Source organism: Capricornis sumatraensis, chromosome 1, assembly GCF_032405125.1.
Source record: "Capricornis sumatraensis isolate serow.1 chromosome 1, serow.2, whole genome shotgun sequence".
Taxonomy (NCBI): Eukaryota; Metazoa; Chordata; class Mammalia; order Artiodactyla; family Bovidae; genus Capricornis; species Capricornis sumatraensis.
The window spans coordinates 160,605,457-160,627,214 of NC_091069.1; positions in this window are offsets into that span (position 1 = coordinate 160,605,457).

Here is a 21,758-nt window from a genome sequence, read left to right on the forward strand (position 1 = left end):
TGACAAAGACAGAGGATGAGAAGGAAAGAAAGAAAAGGAAGAAATCCTTGCACTAGTTGATTTTACCACCTTGAGCAACCTATACTAAAGGAAGAGGCTCTCTAGCATTTAGAATTTGCTAGAACAAAAAGAAAGACTTATAAGGAAGAAGAAAAGTGAGCCTAAACATTCCTTTCTGGATGTGTTAAGTTTACTGAGAAGGGAAGATAGAAAGGACTTAGGGTATCAGCAATAGCTTCCCAGGTGGCTCAGTGGTAAAGAATCCACCTGCCAATGCCGGAGACGCAGGGTTCAGTTCCTGAGTCGGAAAGATCCCCTGGAGTAGGAAACAGCAACTCACTCCAGTATTCTTGTTTGGAAAAAGTTCATGGACAGAGGAGCCTGGTGGGCTGCACCTTGGGGTCTCAAAGAGTTGGACTGACTGAGTACACACACACAATGTTCAGCCTAGAGTAGGCCCTTGGCTGGAGCTTTCATTTGGCTCTCTATCATCTGGGTCCCCCTGGTGGCAGGAAAAGTGAAGGAAAATGAACAATATCAACAGATACAGAGCAAGAATTCAGCACATGCAAGCAGGGCTTCTGAGCTGCATCTTCCACTTATCAAATCTGAACAAAATCCTTAACTTTCTGGTCCTCATCCTTGAAAGGGACTGCTCTGAGGAATAAATGAGATAATAATACATAATTTATGCAAAACACTTGACATAGAAGTTGTTTAATAAGTATGGCTATTATTATTAAAGCATATCTCATATGTTTTATAATGGCTTAAGTTTTACTTATAAAACTACTCTCAAATATGATGTTAATTTGGGAATTCCTTGGAAATCCAGTGGTTAGGACTTCACTCTTTCCCCAGCAGGGAGCACAGGTTCAATCCCTGATCGGGGAATGAGGACCCCACATGCCACATGGTGGTTCCCAAAATTAAAATATATGTTAATCTTTAACAAATATTGACTGCCACCAAGAATATTTTTCATGAATTTTAATCTTAGAATGTTCAGGAAAAACCACATCAACTACAATGATTTTCAATAATCACATTGATGTTCTAATTGCAGTTTTGACCTTGCACTGAAAAAAATTTAAAGGAATTTTCTTTTATTTTTTTTTTAAGTAAACTCATCTCTAACGGACAAAATACCTGAAAGGATCCTTTTAAAATAAACATTATACAAAAGCTACTCACTATCCAACTCCTAAGTTACATGTGTTCAGTTCAGTTCAGTTGCTCAGTCATGTCCAACTCTTTGCGACCCCATGAATCGCAGCACGCCAGGCCTCCCTGTCCATCACCAACTCCCAGAGTTCACTCAAACTCACGTCCATCGAGTCAGTGATGCCATCCAGCCATCTCATCCTCTGTCGTCCCCTTCTCCTCCTGCTCCCAATCCCTCCCAGGATCAGAGTCTTTTCCAATGAGTCAGCTCTTCGCATGAGGTGGCCAAAGTACTGGAGTTTCAGCTTTAGCATCATTCCTTCCAAAGAATACCCAGGACTGACCTCCTTTAGAATGGACTGGTTGGATCTCCTTGCAGTCCAAGGGACTCTTCAAGAGTTCTCCAACACCACAGTTCAAAAGCATCAATTCTTCTGCACTCAGCTTTCTTCACAGTCCAACTCTCACATCCATACATGACTACTGGAAAAACCATACCATTGAACAGTTAAAAACATGAGAATCCTGGAATGTGAAGTCAGGTGGGCCTTAGGAAGCATCACTACGAACAAAGCTAGTAGAGGTGATGGAATGCCAGTTGAGCTATTGCAAATCCTAAAAGATGATGCTGTGAAAGTGCTGCACTCAATATGCCAGCAAATTTGGAAAACTCAGCAGTGGCCACAGGACTGGAAAAGGTCAGTTTTCATTCCAATCCCAAAGAAAGGCAATGCCAAAGAATGCTCAAACTACTGCACAGTTGCACTCATCTCAAACGCTAGTAAAGTAATGCTCACAATTCTCCAAGCCAGGCTTCAGCAATATGTGAACTGTGAACTTCCAGATGTTCAAGCTGGTTTTAGAAAAGGCAGGGGAACCAGAGATCAAATTGCCAACATCTGCTGGATCATCAAAAAAGCAAGAGAGTTCCAGAAAAACATCTATTTCTGCCTTTTGACTATGCCAAAGCCTTTGACTGTGTGGATCACAATAAACTGTGGAAAATTCTGAAAGAGATGGGAATACCAGACCACCTGACCTGCCTTTTGAGAAATCTGTAAGCAGGTCAGGAAGCAACAGTTAGAACTGGACATGGAACAACAGACTGATTCCAAATAGGAAAAGGAGTACGTCAAGGCTGTATATTGTTACCCTGCTTATTTAACTTCTATGCAGAGCACATCATGAGAAACGCTGGGCTGGAGGAAGCACTACCTGGAATCAAGATTTCTGGGAAAAATATCAATAACCTCAGATATGCAAATGACACCACCCTTATGGCAGAAAGTGAAGAACTAAAGAGCCTCTTGATGAAAGTGAAAGAGGAGAGTGAAAAAGTTGGCTTCAAGCTCAACATTCAGAAAATGAAGATCATGGCATCTGCTCCCATCACTTCATGGCAAATAGATGGGGAAACTGTGGAAACAGTGGCTTACTTTATTTTTCTGGGTTCCAAAATCACTGTAGATGGTGATTGCAGCCATGAAATTAAAAGACACTTGCTCCTTGGAAGGAAAGTTATGACCAACTTAGTCAGCATATTAAAAAGCAGAGACATTACTTTGCCAACAAAGGTCTGTCTAGTCAAGGCTATGGTTTTTCCAGTGGTCATGTATGGATGTGAGAGTTGGATTGTGAAGAAAGCTGAGTGCAGAAGAATTGATGCTTTTGAACTGTGGTGTTGGAGAAGACTCTTGAGAGTCCCTTGGACTGCAAGAAGTTCCAACCAGTCCATCCTAAAGAAGATTAGTCCTGGGTGTTCATTGGAGGGACTGATGTTGAAGCTGAAACTGCAATACTTTGACCACCTGGTGTGGAGAGCTGATTCATTTGAAAAGACCCTGATGCTGGGAAAGATTGAGGGCAGGAGGAGAAGGGGATGACAGAGGATGAGATGGTTGGATGGCATCACCGACACAATGGACATTGGTTTGGGTGTACTCCAGGAGTTGGTGATGGACAGGGAGGCCTGGTGTGCTACGGTTCATGGGGTCACAAAGAGTCAGACACGACTGAGTGACTGAACTGAACTGAAGCCATAAAAACCCAGTCATCATATTAAAATGGTCTTTTATGTCAACATGAATCAACACATGCCAGACAGACTTTAATAGTCAATTTTGAGATATGGAAGTTCTTGTTTCCATGGATGATATATGTAAGCCTTTGAAAAATTCAAATGTGAACATTTTTTAATCTAATAGATTTCTTCTGATCTGAAAGGATAGCAAAAATTGGGTTAAAAGTTTGCATGAAAACTTTAAAAAGCAAAGATCACAGTTGATATAAGATGGTGTTGAGAGAGAAAGCATTTATTGTATGGCCTTGAAATTGTTTCCATTCACATGGAACAACCCCAGCTGTTTTCAAAAATCAACAAATAATAAGCAGAAAGAAGGTAGGAAGAAACAATAGCATTTTTGTTTTGTCTAACTGATAAATACTGGGCTGTATATTATGCTAAGCATGATTAAGCACAGAATTAACATAATTTCACTGCATTTGTAATACAGTGAAATAAGGCAGCTGAGACAAATAGAAAACAGTCTCCAAAACATTGCTTTGAGGATCTAAATTGGCACTGTCAAGTTATATATTTACAAAAAATATGGACAAAAAGGTCAAATAATTAATTTTTTCTGGATGTATCTGCATAGGCTCTGATTAAAGTTCATCGTGTTATTCATGTAGTTCGATAAATCTTAACCTCCCATGAATCACATCTCTCACAGTGTATCTAATTACCTAGAATGGATCCAAAAACATGACTACTCTTGCATTTTAACAGTTAAAGCATCATAAACAAAAGATAAATCTTTTCCTTGATAAAAAATGTTGGAGATGCAAATTTACAAAAGAAGTCAAGAACAAAATAATTTAAGTGCCAGGCAAGCACCTAAAATATGTCATTTATTCATTTAATATTTACTGAGCTCATACTCTTTGATGAGTAGGTTTTCTATTTAAATGCTAAAGACATAAAAGTTATAAGGATATCAGTCTAGTGGCAAGTCACAGGTATATGTAGATTCAATTTCAATACAATAAGAAATGCAATGATAGTAGAGGGTCCTGGTGTAGACTTGGGGTGGGGGAATGCCCAGAGACAAGGTAATTTTACCTTATCTTATGGAAGAAGAGAGGCAAGAATACTTTTCAGAGGAGGACTGGCACCTCAAAGACGAATACTGGTTGATTTTCAGAATAATCTCTAATAATCCTCATATGTAGGTAGTAAATTATTCCCATTTTATAGGTGAGGAAACAGACGTGTTCTGACTCAGAGATAATAACTGGTAGGACCAAGTCTACCTGATCCCAGTATCACACACTTTCCATTGCCTTTGAGGGCCAAGGAAAATACTCTGTATGTCTCTCCAAGTCATAACTTTTTTTCACCATTGCTTATCCCATTTAGTAATTCCAACATAACATTCCCTTCTTGCATTCACATTCTCTCTTTCTCTCTCTTTAGTTGCTAAGTCATGTCTGACTCTTACAACCCCATGGACTGTAACCTGCGAGGCTCCTCTGTCCATGGGATTCTCTGGGCAAGAATACTGGAGTGGGGTGCCATTTCCTTCTCCAGGGGATCTTCCCAACCCAGGAATCGAACCCCGGTCTCCTGTATAGCAGGCAGATTCTTTACCAACTGAGCTATGAGGGAAGCCCTAGGCTTCCTAATTTGCATTAAGCTGAACAAATATATATATCATGATTGCAGGCTTGTAGTTCTGCCATATACTGTTAGAAAGTCTCATGAAAATTCAAAATATTACCATCATGGAGAAGAATAGATATAAAAGTCTAAAACTGTCACTGGGAAAAATGGAAGCCCTATTACGACTTTATAATATATATCTGAAAACATTTCCTTTAATTGACCAAATCGTCTCAGATTTAACCAGAGAGAGGCAGTAGTCTTAAGACCATCTAGAATAAGGAGTTGATTTAGCTCTCCTCATGATGGGATGCACTAAAATTTTCTTGATCTTTTGCCTACCTTTATAAAAGGGGACAGTTTTATTTTCAACCTACTATCATCACCAATTGAAAGACACTGTGTAAGAGCTGTAGGAATTCAAGAGCCTTTCTGAGTAAGGAAAACTCATTTTCTTGTGAGTCTCCCCTTTACCACTCACACAGAACACTTCACTTCTGAGACTTCCGGTCACTAAATGTGTGGGAATTGTCCCCCTACCAAGCAATTCTGTAACACCAGCTGGGTGTCCTCCAATTTAACTCCACTCTCACACTATATACCTTGAGGTATCATTGGATACATCGCTTAAGCAGTGCTCAGTCCCACAAGACTGCTCCCGCTCGAATTTCAATAGTAAGTCCAGTTTGTCACCAGTGTTTCTGAGCCATTAGCTACAAAGCAGAGATTCCCAAAACCCTCACCTTGGGTTCAATTAATTTGATAGAGCAGCTCACAGAATTAAGGAAAGCAGAATACTTGCTGATTACTGGTTTACTGTAAAGGGATATGATAAAAGATACAGATGAACATTCAGATGAACGAGACGTGTAGGGAAGTGGCACAGAGCTTCTTCTATGCTTTCTCCCAGAGCACTACAGTCCTAGCTCCTCTAAGCAATCACCAACCCAGAAGCTCTTCAGACTCACTTGAGGGGTTTGTATGGAAGCACCATCACCTAGGCATGATGGACCATTAACTTCATTTCCAGCTCCTCTCCTTTCTCTGGAGAATGGGGAGTAGGATTGAAAATTTCAAGTTTCTAATTATGGCTTCATCTTTCTGGTGACCATCACCCATCCAGGAGCCTACCAAGAGTTACCTCACTAGAACAGAAGGCAAAGAGCATACACACATACACACACACACACACACATATATATTGTTGTCTCACACATTCTAATCACTGATGTACTATGTGCTAGGCAATGTGCTACACACTAAGTAATTAAAGTTGAGCAAGCCATACTGCCTGACCTTAGGAGTTTGCCAACCATGGTAGGAGACAATCAGGCAAGAATATAAATGCATTTGCTCCAGCCAACTCATTTTACACATGTTGAAAAAAGGATATGAAAATAAACAGTTTGTCAAACTCTGATTATGCACTGTTGATGGGAGTGGAAACTGATATAACCTTTTTTGGAAGACAATTTGTGAATGCCTTTTAAATTTGCAAATGCTCTTATTCTAAAACACAGATATTCTAAACAGAAATTTATCCTTCAGATGTACTTGCAGAAATTCCAAACATCAGTGAGAAAATCTATGCAGTTTCGATCATATTAAAGAAACACTGGGAACAATCTAAATGTCTATCAATAATCGACTGGCTGAATGAACTCTAGAATACTGTGTAGCAATTTAAAAGGTGAAATAGATTTGACATAATGTAAACACAAGAGGTTATTCAAGAGCTATCGATATATGAAAAAACTGCATGGATGATGATGTTCTATCTTTGTTTAAAAAGGAAAAAATCACCACAAGTAAATGTTTAGAAAAATAAGTATCAGGGAAATGTATACTAAACTATAAACAGTGGTTAATATAATGCCTACAGATAATTTCTATTTTTTATGTTATCATTTTGTAATGCTGGATGATTTTTTCTAAATAGAAAGTGTGTTTGACTAAATTGATGTGATTTATAAACACTATATCTTGCAAAAAAATTGATATTCCTAAGTTTATATTTATTAAGCTTCCTTGAAAACTGTAAAAGCTTAAACAAATTATGGGATTATCTATGTATATACTAAATAATATTAGACATTATTTTGAGGCACTCTAAAAGAATATACTTACACAGAAAAAAAGATTTTAAAACTATTAAAAATAACATTAAAAATTAGGATAATAACATAGTTTCCTAGTTTCTCTCAAGCATTCTTGAACTTTAATCCAGGTCTCCGGAGTCTTGGCCTAGTTCTTTTTCTATGCAGATATCTCTAGCCTATGGGTAATCTCTTAAAAGCTTTTCCTCAAAGGCAAAAATTCTTCTAAGCAACACTAATTCTCATTACAGAAAATGCAAATATTAGAGTGTCTCTATGAATGGAAAAGAAAGCTGCTATTATTGCTAATAAGCACTTGTGATGATAAACTGTGGAAACTGTAAACTCTACAGTACAAGAAAGTAAAACAACCTGTGACTTAGCCTGTCAACAGGCTAATATCTAAAATTCATAGTCACCAACGCATTCATGAGCTACGTTTGTACAAAGTAATCATAATCTTATTCAAATAAAATACTTATATTTGGTTGGAAGAAGATGTAATATGAGGGTCCCCTCTTACCCAAATAGAAAACTATCAAACTGAGATCAGAAACTCAATGTGTAAGGTGTGGAATGACTGAGCAATTGAAGTTCCCACGCCTCTGGGCAAACTGCAGCCAGGCTCTGAGCTCAGTTGAAGAAGAAGTTTGACTGAAGAGCAAAATCAAGTGTAAAACCATCTAACAGGGACTCTAACGTATGCTGGGTATTTTCTTTCCAACTCATAAAATTCACACCATAAACTGAAGAAGGTAAAATTTAAGGGAATGTAAAATTTATCAACCTTCAAATTTTGTTACTTCAATGTATAGAACTGAAAAGTGAAGAAACAATTTTATTCAACCCAAGCTTTGAATATATAAGGGAATGTTAGGCTAAAATTTTCTGTTGAGACTTTAAGACAAGTGATATGATACACAAAAACAGGTGTGAAACAAGCCAGCCTCTAGAATTTGGAATAAAATCTGTGTATATATACATTCCCAAACCTTCTCACATAAAAGGTAAAAACTGGTACTCAGGTAAGAGTACATGAATGGTAAGAGAAACAGCCTTATTGCTGATACAGAGAAAATGTTAGTGGTCTTCATGGAAGATCAAACCAGCCATAACATTCTCTTCCTCAATCCACTTTAAAGAGGGAGACAATTTAGAAAAAAAAAAAAGTAGTGATTACAACAGCATGTGTCAAGAGCTATAGAAAGAGAGAGCGGTATGGTGAAAAGAGCATCTACCACAGAGCAAGGCAGTGAAAGCGAAAGTATTAGTCACTTGGTCATGTCTGACTCATTGCAACCCCATGGACTGTAGCCTACCAGGTTCCTCTGTCCATGAGATTTTTCCGGCAAGAATACTGGAGTGGATTGTCATTCCCTTCTCTAGAGGATCTTCCTGACCCAGGAATCAAACTCTGGGTCTCCCACACTGCGAGCAGATTCTTTACCATCTGAGCCACCAGACTTGGGTTCCAATCTTGGCTCTAATCTTAGGAAAGTGGCCTTGGGCCATTTCTCCATCGCTGCCTCACTTACATCTCCTGTAAGCATGACATTCCTCATTTAGTTCTGACCTACATGGTACTAGCTTGTTCTAGACTGTCTCAGAAATAGCTTTATATTTTTTAAGAATGGGTTTTTTATTACTCTACTGAGCAGTTAAAATATATATTTTCTTCATGACCCATCAATCAACATATAGAGTAAGCAATATCATATGCTCCCAGTCAATCTGTTTACTCTGATGCGATCTTTTTTCTTCCATTATTTCATGTTTTGTTGATCAGTGTGACCTCTTAATGGTTGACGAATAGCAAACAAATGGATCATGTTGGAAATGTTGCAAGATGCTATGGCAGAGTTCACAACAGATGTGAAAATGCACATTTTATGATAAATGCTGCTGCTGCTGCTAAGTCGCTTCAGTCGTGTCCGACTCTGTGCGACCCCATAGACGGCAGCCCACCAGGCTCCCCCGTCCCTGGGATTCTCCAGGCAAGAACACTGGAGTGAGTTGCCATTTCCTTCTCCAATGCAGGAAAGTGAAAACTGAAGGTGAAGTCACTCAGTCGTGTCCAACTCTGTGCGACCCCATGGACTGCAGCCTACCAGGCTCCTCCATCCATGGGATTCTCCAGGCAAGAGGACTGGAGTGGGAGGCCATTGCCTTCTCCTATGATAAATGAGCACTGTCAAAAAGACTGATGGAAGTAACCAAGTAATGGTAGAATCCAGAAGTCAATCAGGGATTGATGGAGGCCTTTTGACACATGAAGATCAATTTAAATAGCTTAGGGGGAAGTGACCAACAGTTGTTTGTATAGTAGTTTGCAGAAAGTATGAGTGAGTATATGTTACAATTTCTGATTTGAAAAGAAGCAAATGGTGATTGCCAGTAGATGAGATAAGGAAAAACATTCCTATGGCCCTTTGCAGTACAGCCCTCATATAGTCCAGATTCAGTTATCCTTTCTATGAAATGGAATAGCTCTCTGCTAAATGGAATTTGTCTGCAATAATTCTTACAGTGCAGGCTGTGTGGATTAAATAAGACTGATTTAAAACCTCAAAGCAAAGACAGGAAAACCACTGTTTGCCTAGGACAAGCCTTGCTATGCCTGGAGAAAATAGTTTGTATTTTGCCTTTCTATGTCTACCAAGTAAAGAAACTGGATGACTGCATTCAGTGTGGAGAGAGAACTGCTTGAGCTAAGGATAGAAAGTGAGAATACTGGATATACTAAGGCAACTGTCAGCACATTCACATGGCTGGACAGAGTGATGGAATAGGATATGAGACAAGGAAAACAGACTGAATTAGAACATAAGGAGCAATGGGTCTTATTCAGAAATGATGGGAAAAGATGGTAAGTAGGAAATGATCAGCTCCAAGTTATGCATCGGCTATAGCACAGAAACTGTATTGAAGTCATCCCTAACAAAATAGACACTCTATTGACAGAGGAGGAGGGCAATGGAATTATAGCCAAGTAGACATTCAACTGATAGAATTGGGAGTAATGTCTACTTGGATATAATTCCTGAGCACAGTTCTCTAACTGTCCCAGGCTCTATGGCAGAAAGGTAATTTGCCCATCTGAAGCCTTTGCCCTCCTCCCGTTAACAGAACATCTGTCTTGTTAGGGTTGATGATGCATCCAGTCACACATGGTCAGCTGTGACTGACGGAAGCCAATAGTGCTGGTCTCATTGCATTTTTTCATATACTTTCCCAAGTTCTCATGAAGCTAGCAGTGGCCATGTGACTTTTTCCCAGCAATTAAATTTAAAGCAAAATTCACAAGGAGGTTTCTAAGAAAAATTTTCTTCCTGTAATAGCGTGGACTACCATAACAAAACCCATAGACTAGGTGGCTTAAACAACAAAAATTTATTTTCCTCACAGTTTTGCTGGCCAATTTGATTTCTGGTGTTAATTTCCATATGGTTCCTTACCTGCTGCTTTCTCCTCACTGGAAGCTACCTACCTGCAGATTGCTGATTACATAAGATTGTAGATTGCTGATTACAAAAGATGATAACTGGCTAAGCCACTCTGTGTTTTGATACTTTTAAGTGAAAACACTCTTAAATGATATAGGTGCCTAAATTTTGTCTCCAACTTTGAAGGCAAGAATCATGTGCTTGACTTCATTCATTCTTGGACTTCAAGTAACTCATTAACTGACTCCTATTTCCTGCTTCCCATGTACATTTCTCTAAATTTACCTTTAGAGAACTGCATGGAAAACTCCATTCTAGTGAGCCCTGAGGCCATCCTAAGGCAGAAATTGGCATCTTGCTAGAAGGAGCATGGGACCTTATTCGGCTTTGATAACATCAATTCATTTGTTCCCTAAAGGTCCTTTAAGACTGTGTCTTTAATCCTTTATAGGATTTAATATCCCTAAAGGCAAGGACTAACATCTGACTCAACCTCTTGATATCCCATAGTGTCTGGTTCATCTTAGATCCAAGGTAAATATTAGTTAAATGACACTGATCTTCCTATGACTTTAGACTTCCAGTGTCTTGCTGCAACTTCCTTGAGATTTGGCTTTTTCTTTGGATGAAGTCATCTAACAGATATCTGTTAAATTAATAAACCTGTTAAATTGGGAGAAAAGGTTAAGAAAATATAAAGTGTTTTATAGCAAATATATTTAGAAAAATGTTACTAATCAACTGACTACACGAACTCCCTCCTGAAGAGAACTGGATAGGGGGCAACAAGAGGGCAGACCCAGCTGGGTGAGGGCTCTGCTGAAAAGACATATTGGAACAGCTGTGTATCCTTTTCTTCGACTACTGCAAAAAATTATCACGGACTGGGTGTCTTAACATAAAATAGATTTTTTTTTTTCACAGTTCAGGAAGGCAGAAGTCTGAAATCAACGTCTCAGCTGGGCTCATTCCTTTTGGAAGCACTTGAGAGAACAGTGCCATGACTCTCTGCTAGCTTCCAGTGGTTGCTGGCAATCTCGGTTTCTTGACTTGTGTGTGCATTGCTCCAGTCGCTCCCTGTGTCTCCACATGACCTCCCCTGAGTGTCTCTGCCCCTTCTCTTCTCTTGTAAGGACACTAAATGTAGTTAGTTCAGTAGCTCAGTCGTGTCCGACTCTTTGCGACCCCATGAATTGCAGCACGCCAGGCCTCCCTGTCTATCACTATCTCCCAGAGTTCACTCAAACTCATGTCCATCGAGTCGGTGATGCCATTCAGCCCTCTCATCCTCTGTTGTCCCCTTCTCCTCCTGCCCTCAATCCCTCCCAGCATCAGAGACTTTTCCAATGAGTCAACTCTTCACATGACGTGGCCAAAGTATTGGAGTTTCAGCTTTAGGATCATTCTTTCCAAGGAACACCCAGGGCTGATCTCCTTTAGAATGGACTGGTTGGATCTCCTTGCAAGGGACTCTCAAGAGTCTTCTCCAATACCACAGTTCAAAAGCATCAGGCCCACTCAAATCCAAGATGATCTCGTCTCAAGTTCCTTAACTAACTTACACCTCCAAAGAACTTTTTTTTTCCCCAAATAAGATCATATTGACAAGTCCCAAGTGGCCGTATCTTTCAGAGGTACATGATTCAACCCACCACAACTTCTTTTGTTGCCTTCCCTCCCCACAAGAAAGAATTAATAAGACTGGCTGGGAAGCAAGGGCTTTTCTTCAAAAATCATTTTTTAACAGACTTAGAGAATGAACTTAGGGGGAAGGGACATGTACACCCTGCTATATTTAAAGTAGGTAACCAACAAGGGCCTACTGTACAGCACATGGAACTCTGCTCAATCTTATGTGGTAACCTGGATGGGAGGGGAGTTTGGGGGTGTGGGGAATGGCTACGGATACATATATGTGTATAGCTGAGTCCCTTTGCTTTTCACCTGAAACTATCTCAACATTGCTAACTTACTATACCTCAATACAAAATAAAAAATTTAAATTTCTTTTTTAAAAAAATTATGTTTTAAGACTCTTAAGGGAAAAACTAGAAGGCTCCTAGGATGTGACAAGGAAATAGAACCATTTCAGAAAAGGATGCCCTAGCCCCCCTCAGGCTCATTTCTGCAGAAACTCAACCAGGCAAGATTCTTTATTCCATAAAATAACTTCTCTATCCAAAATTATTTCGCTTCCACAGCTAAGCCCCACAGACATAAATGGGCTATAGGAAAATTATCCTCTGCCCAAACGCAAACTGTCTGATGTCACTCTTTCATCTTTTAACAGAAGGAATTTTTTACACTAAAGTTCTCAAACCTGAATCTGAGGGCAATTGCTTAAATCTAAGTCTGTGGGTTGCTAGTCTTGGATCTGTGTTACTATCATCCTGTGACAACACTTCTGTATTATCACCAGACACAGTTTTCTAGGTACGTTATAATTTTATTTAATAGGTCACCTCTGATGTGTGACTTTTTTTTTCCTTAAAATTAAATTCCATTACTTAAAAGCTATGAAATTACAGAGTTCTTTAGAGAAAGAATGATTTTCCTCAAAAGGCTTTTTGTAGAAGAGAATACATTTTCCTACAACAAGCCTGACTATAACCCACAATACATATTTATTAGGAAGAAGATTATATTAAGAATCTGATCTCTGGGGAATTCCCTGGCAGTCCAGTGGTTAGGACTGGGTGCTTTTATGCCAGGACCAGGTTCAATCCCTGGTCAGGAAGCTAAGATCCCACAAGCCATGCTGGGCTGTCAAAAAAAAAACAAAAGAATGCAGTCACTGACTGGTCTCTGAGTTTACCACCACACAGCTGCAAATAGCCCTGAAAGCTATAATATTTACCAGCTGCATTTTCTTACGGCCCAGGTAACCTATTCTTCCAGTTAGATCTGCCTACGGTCACATCATCACCCTCTGAGACTATGCCAACTGACAGACACTTATTTTTATAAAGATTAATTAAATACAAAACTCTCAAACTTTTCACCAATTCTTTTTAAAGCTTTCCCACGTTGAAACAAGGGTTTTTTGCATCAGCACTGAGAAACCAGTGTTGAGGACTAAATTGTTTATTTTACTGACACTGTTTAACCTCTTATCTACCTACTTTTTTTTTAATGTACATTCTGATTCCAAATACTTCTATATGGTTTATTATGAAAATAAGTAATCCCTTGATCCCTCCATTATCTTCCATAGAGGCAACCATTCCCAACTATTTTGGCTTTTTCTTTTAGCATTTCTTCTTATCTCTAAATAATATATTTATAATGCCATTTAATAATATTTTCAGTTTCAGCCATTTTTAAATGTTTCTTCTATGTAGAACATAAGAATTTTGTTCCCTTTCATACTTATCCCTTCCCAAAGCACAGACTTTTCCCTTTCTTTAATCCTTCCAGGAGGGTTAACCAAATTTAATTAAACAAGCACTATTTGTATTATTATGACTGAGTAAACAACATCTATAGCTGAGCCATGAAGCTCTTTTTAAAATAACTTTTAATTTTATCGATATTTAATAACGATCCCTTTTTAATTAACCTGGATTTCTGTGTGCAGGCTTCCCTGGTATCTCAGACAGTAAAGAATCTGCCTGCAATGCAGGAGACAAGGGTTTAGTTTCTGGGTTGGGAAGATCCCCTGGAGAAGGAAATGGCTACCCTCCTCAGTATTCTTGCCCGGAGAATTCCAAGGACAGAGGAGCCTGGCGGCCTGCAGTCCATGGAGTCACAAGAGTTGGATACCACTGAGTGACTAACATTTTCACTTTCACTTTCTGTGCACCTATCAGACTCATTTTCCTTGGTAGAAGTACATGCCGTCAGATGAATCTCCTTGCAGCGCTCTGCCCTCCTCATCCACTCTGGACTGCTCACCTCTGGGCTCGCTGCCTAGTCATCATCATTGCAACTCCCTTATCCGTCTTCCAAGAGATTTCCTTTTGTTCTCACTTGTGTTGGCTCTCCTGGATCTCATGTTTTTCTCTTCCTTAGCTCAGTTTCTTCTTTTGGAATAACATTTCCCCATAGCTTCCCAAGAAATGGTACCCTGTGAGTTAATTTTGTAGAAACTTTCTGGAAATGAAAACTTTATTTGCTCACTAGATAAGTCTTGACACATCTCTCAAGACAGGTCAATTTTCACATTCTTTAGAAAAAATTTTCTGACTGACTCCAGTAAAATGAAGCTCTCCTACCTATGCATTTCCATAACACTTCATCTATTAATTTATTCATTTATCTATCCATTCACCTCTTCATTCACACATCCAGCAAATACTGATTGAGTGCTCTCATGAGCCAGGTTTTGGGATAGGCACAAAGATGAACAGAACATCTTCATTTCACTCATTCATTCATTTCAAACATTCATTTAAGAGAACTTAAATCAAGTTTGTTCATGCATGAGAGGCCTAGAAAAGAAACTGAGAAAGAAAGATGAGTGAGAAAGGAGGCCAGTCAATCAAGGATGATGTTACAAAGAAAGGGAAGCGGAGGTAAGGATACACTGTCACTTTAGTTTGACCTCCACACAAACACAAATCCATACACGCTCACACTCACACTCATAGGATGCTCATGTGTGGTACAAACTCTGATGTTAGAATGTTAGCTTTTTTTATGTTAAGTATCAAGCCAAATAGAAACTTCCCTGGTGGCTTGGTGGTAAAGAACCTCCCTGCCAATGCAGGAGACACAGGTTCAATCCCTGGGTCCGAAAGATCCCTCAGAGAAGGAAATGGCAACTCACTCCAGTATTCCTGCCTGGGAAATCCCATGGACAGAGGAGACTGGCAGGCTACAGTCCATGGGGTCGCAAAAGAGTTGGATATGACTAAGCAACTAAACAACAACAAAAAGCTAAATATAATGGAAAATACATATTAGCTATTTCTATTTTTATCTACTTCTATTTTTAGAGAAGTCTATAAAATTTGCATATTCAGTAAAATATTAAACTGTGAGTTTGTTACTTTCAATCATAGCTGAAGAAAATAACAAAATAGCAAAATAGCAAAAACGAGGCTAATCTCACCTGCAGTTGTGGGTCCTTTGCTGACTTTGTGGAAAACCTACTTATTATATCTGTGCTCTTTGCCTGCCTGTATGAATTTACTTCAAGATTCCATCTCAGGCTCCAATCCCATTCATTGGTTCACCACAATTTTATCCCCTTCCAAAGCACTTCACTTTTTCACAATAAACAAAAAGATCAATTAAGAAATGCTAATTAACAGTCACAGACAAGTTAATGTTTGCAAATGTGGCAAAGGAATAGTTTGAACAAAACACAGGATGTAGAATATATCAGACCGATATTTAAACACAAAGAAATTCAAAGAATGGAATTTTACAATGTGGCCATAAAGCATAAAACTACCACAACAACATGAGCTAAGGGATGCGGATATGACCTTCAGTCAAACCAGTATCTTAATAGATCTGTTTTCCAAATGGTAAATGCCTCACATTAGCGTAACAAACAAATTAAAATAGGTTTAGTTTCCTTATTTGCAAAAGGTCGTTTTAAATAATGTTTATTATTTCTAGACTACTGTGGAGTCTTTAAACACCCTTAATAGAAGAGTACAAAAAATGGTTGAGTTCTTCTATACCAATGATGAAAATGACAAAGCCAGTTAGAGTATCAGAATATCAATGATGAAACATTAAATGAATGTAAAAATAATCTCACTCTAACCTCTTAAATTACATGGAGGAAAATTGAGTGTCAACAAACTGAGGAGGCCATGAGATGTTGCCCTGCTCAGTCTGCTCACAGTTTCATAGATGTGGCAGAAGACAGGAGACCCAAGTCAAAGAAAAAAGGATATCAGTGCCCAGGCACAGCAGGCAACGAGAACTTCATGTTCAAGTCAATTCCCATTGCTCCCCAAGTTCCATGGGGGTATGAAGATATGAACCCAGGTGGATGCTGGACATGCAGAGTATCTGTGTCACAGCTGAGGAATTTTGAGTTTAGGAAACCCTCAATTTTAGAAGGAGGATGCTAGCAAACCTGCCTAATGTTTTCCAGGAAGGAAAACCTATCTTTATCACTATGATCTGGAAACAAATCTGTCATCTGCCCTGGAGGGAGACATTGTCTATACAAACATCTGTATAAACATAACAAAGAAGTTAATGCCTCTTGCTCAGAAGATGCGCAAAAATGTGAAAGACACATAGACAATTGTATCCCAAAACTGCGATTTAGTGAAAAGAAAAAGATTATTTAAAATCACCCACTAAAGTGCTGAGTTGCTAATTAGTACAATAAAATATGGTAGAAATATATTATTTAATATTTTATAGTCAGGTGGACATATCCTAAGGTGGCACCTCATGAGTTAATCTCCTCTCTTTGCAGGAAGAACCTGTGACTTGGTTTTAACCAAATGAATATGCCAAAGCTTATAGGATGTCACTCTCAGAATTAGGTTACTCTTTCTATCTATATTTTAGGAAACCTGTGGCATAGATATAGATTAGATAGATGAATATATCACCTAAAATCATCTATACATGACTTAGCAGATTATGTCTGGGGACAGCTGGTCTGGAAAAAACAGACTGCCACACTGTAACTGTTTGTGGAAAGGTTCATATAGTAGGAAATTATGAATGTCCTCTAGGGACAAAAGGCAGCCTCCAGCCAACATCCAATAAAAAGCTGGGGTCCTCAGTCCCATAGCCAAAGGATCAGAATTTTGCCAATAGCCTAAATGAGCCTGGAAGCACATTTTCCCCTCTTGTTCCTCCAGATGCACCCTGGTCAACACGGCTTGCCGCCTTTGTTGCCGCCTTTCAAAGCTCTAAGCAAAGGACCCAGTTGAGCTGGGCCCATAGTTTCTCTTGACCCAGAGAAACTGTAAGGTGGTACATATGTGCTATCTTAAGCTGCTACATTTTTGGTGATTTGTTATGTAGCAACAGATTAATATAACAGCTTAGCACAGCCCAGAATTTCATCTATTGAACACCTCTTCTTATTTATCTCAATGAAATAGGAATCAAGTCTTCCTGAAATTTATCTTGTAACTTTTTTGGTCAATTCCTGGAAGGCTTAAACTGACCCTACGTAGATCACTGTAAGTCATTTCTTCCAAAAAACATGGCTGATTGGTGGTTTATTTATTTCACTTTATAGTCATTCCACCCAGAACAGAAACAAGATGAATAAACATCCAGCTGATTCCCCATTTCCTTTGGTAAAACCTTATTAATTATTCAAATCCACAAAATTTTTCTCTTTATACAATCTACTTCTGTATATTACTATAAAATTTAGCAATGTACAAAAGTAGGTTCAATACAGAAAGGATTTTTGTTCAATTTTTATTGAACCTACTTTTGCATATTACTATAAAATTCAGCAGCTTCCCAGTGTGGCGCTAGTGGTACAGAACCCATTTGCCAATGCAGGAGATGTCAGCGATGCGGGTTTGATCCCTGAGTCAGGAAGATCCCCTGGAGGAGGGCATGACAACCCAAAGGAATACAGGCAGTATTCCTGCCTGGAGAATCCCATGGGCAGAGGATCCTGGTGGGCTACAGTCCATGGGGTTACAAAGAATCGGACACAACTAAGCAACTGAGCACACAAAATTTAGCATTTACTTTTTCTTAACAATTGCATTATTTCTCCAGCATAACTGTAGATCTTCTATTTGTCTTCAGATATTTATATTTCCCACAGTATTATAACGGTGTTAGGCAAAAAGGACATGCTCATTAAGTTCTGTTGATTGATAATCATGCCCTAATTTTTCAGAAGTTCTTGCTAACAACTGATCTGCCTGGATACTGCAGAATTTACTCGGTATGAAATTGCTACCTTACCTCTCCCATTCTGAGTTGTTTTGACTCATCCCCAAAGTCTGGGACTGAAATAACCTTTGGAAAACAATGAGGTCTTATGTCAAAATCACTTCCTAGGTTAGTTCTATTTTCAGTCACTATGTGGCATAATGTATCCCCATGTCAGAGCGCATTTCCATCTGCATACCTAGGAGCAGTCTTTATATACATAAATTAAGCTAGTATTTTAAGATATTTACCCTAAATATAAGATTGGAATGGATAATTTTGGATAAATCATAAAAGTAGAGAAGAAAGAAATTTCAAAGGTTCTTCTAAAAATACAGACTCTGCTATAAATAAATGAATAAACATGTGTCTATAACTTTTGGATGCTGATAAATCTAGGTTATAATTTCATCAGCCATAATTTTAGGCCAGTTTCTTCTCATCCCTAATATTTTCTGTAATGGCAAGCAGTCAGCATTCTTGGGATGATGTATTATAAAACTTTTGCAACATAAATCTTTACATTTCACATCAAACTGGAATATATATGACAAGATAAAATAACAAATAGTGTCAGGTTTAGCTTTATGCCTAAGAAAGAATTAATTAGGACAAAAAGATTGATAGCAATTGCTATAATTCTTATATGCTTGTTCATTTTCTACAGTGACTGAAAGTGAAAATGAAAGTCACTTAGTCATGTCCGACTCTTTGCGACCCCATAGTCCATGGAATTTTCCAGGCCAGGATACTGGAGTGGGTAGCCTTTCCCTTCTCCAGAGGATCTTCCCAACCTAGAGATTGAACCCAGGTCTCCCGCATTGCAGCTGGATTCTTTACCAGCTGCAATGGAATCACAAGGGAAGGTGGAGACAAAAGGCATACATTTGCAAAAATCCATTTACTAAAAACAACAGCATGACTTTCTTAACCTAGAAATAAGGTGCCATAGGAATATTTTCTGACCCACTCATTTTTGAGAAGTCTCTTTTCCCTCTTTCTTACACACACAGACACACACACACATACACACAATTTGAAATTTCAGTTTATCCTTTATTTGCATAAACCTATTTTAGAAAATTTTTAATTGCCACTCTGGCCTTAAACATATAGCTACTTACTGCTTCCCTTTGTAAATAACTTTTCTAAAACAATTATTATATGGGAATTCCCTCCTGATCCAGTGGTTAGGACACAGTGCTTTCACTATCAAGGGCACAGGTTCAATCCCAGGTCAGGGAACTAAGATCCTGCAAGCCATGAGGAGCAGCCCAAACAAAACGAAACAAAAACAGAAAACAAATGAACAAACAAAAGACTGCCATAATTCCAAATCATAAAATGTATGTACAGAGATAGTGATAATGTTAATAACTTAAATAGGCTTTTTCCTGTTACATTTCTTTGAATGAATCACCATTCTTTTCCATGAAATTACTTGAATTCCACTTTCTTAGTGGCGTTTAGTTTTAGTTGATCCTGGCTTGTTTTTGCTATCTATTCTTCAGTCTATACCAAAAGCAAAGTATTTGAACAAAGGATCTGAAAAAAGTATCAAAACAAATGAATTTTCTGATGTAGAATACATTAGACAATTACTTAGTGCCTTCCTCATATTTTGTGCTCAGTATATTCTTGGAGAATAAATAATAGCAAAAAAAAAAAAAGAAAAAAAAACTAGGAGAATTCATCATAAGCAGAACTGTTATACAGTAAGTGCTGATGAAACTTTTTGAGACAAAAGGGCAAATGACACCAGATAGAAACTTAGTTCTGAAGGAAGAAAAATGAAGAGTACTGGAAATGCTATTTTTTAAAAGATGATGGAGAGTTTAATATAAATATTATAATACTGTATTTGGGGGATTACAACATAAATATCTTTAAAATATATGACAATAACACTACAAAGAATAAGTGAAGTAAGTAGTACGATAGGGTTATATGATTCTGACATTACACATAAGTTATGTATTAATTCAAGGTAGACTGGGACAAGTTATAGATGTATAATGCAAACCCTAATTAACTACTAAAATATAAATAAGTATTTAAAAAGCCAATAGTGAAAAGATGGCACTATACGAATTTCTCGGCTTCCGAAGTAGCACAGTTGATAAAGAATCCTCCTGCCAAAGCAGGAGACGCAGGGGACACAGGTTCAATCTTTGGGTCAAGAAGATCCCCTGGAGTAAGAAATAGCAATCCACTTCGGTATTCTTCCCTGGGATATCCCGTGGACAGAGGATCCAGGCATGCTACAGTCCATGGGGTCACAAAGAGTCAAGGACAGGAACAGTACGTAAGCCAAGAACTTCCAGGTGTACAAGCTGGATTTAGAAAAGGCAGAGGAACCAAAGATCAAATTGACGACATGTACTGGATCATAGAGAAAGTAAGGGAATTCCAGGAAAACATCTACTTCTGCTTCACTGATTACTCTAAAGCCTTTGACTGTATGGATCACAACAAACTGTGGAAAATTCTTAAAGAGATGGAAATACCAGACCATCTTACCTGTCTCCTGAGAAACCTGTATGCAAGTCAAGAAGCAACAGTTAGAACTGGACATGGAACAATGGACTGGTTCCAAATTGGGAAAGGAGTATGACAGGCTGTATATTGTCACCTACTTTGTTGTTGTTGTTGTTCAGTTGTTCAGTCAAGTCTGACTCTGCAATTTTATGGACCGCAGCATGCCAGGCTTCCCTGTACTTCACTATCTCCCAGAGTTTGCTCCACCTAAGTTGGTGATGCCATCCAACCATCTCATCTTCTTTCTCCCCTTCTCCTCCTGTCATCAATCTTTCCCAGCATCAGGTTCTTCTCCAATGAGTCAGCTCTTTGCATCAAATGGCCGAAGTATTGAAGCTTCAGCTTCAGCATCAGTCTTTTCAATGAATAATATTCAGGGTTGATTTCCTTAAGGATTGACTGGTTTGATCTCCATGCTGTCCAAGGGACTCTCAAGAGTCTTTTCCTTAGCTTATATGCAGAGTACACCATGTGAAGTGCTGGACTGGATAAATGACAAGCTGGAAACAAGACTGCTAGGAGAAATATTAACAACCTTGGATATGCGAGCAATACCAATCTTATGGCAAAAAGTGAAGAGGAACTAAAAAGCTTCTTGATGAGAATGAAAGAAGGGACTGAAAAAGCTGGCTTGAAATTCAGCATCAAAAAAGCAAAGATCATGGCATCTGGTCCCATCACTTCATGGCAAATAGAAGGGGGAAAAGTGCAAACAGTGAAAGATTTTATTTTGAGTGGGCTCCAAAATCACTGCAGACGGTGTCTGCAGCCATGAAATTAAAAGGTGCTTGCTCCTTGGAAAGAAAGCTATGACCAACCTGCTGCTGCTGCTAAGTTGCTTCAGTCACATCCGACTCTGTGCGACCCCATAGACGGCAGCCTACCAGGCTCCACTGTCCCTGGGATTCTCCAGGCAAGAACCTAGACAGCATATTAAAAAGCTGAGACATCACTTGCCAACAAAAGTCCATATGGTCAAAGCTATGGATGTTAGATGGAGGAGGAAACGGCAACTCACTCCAGTATTCT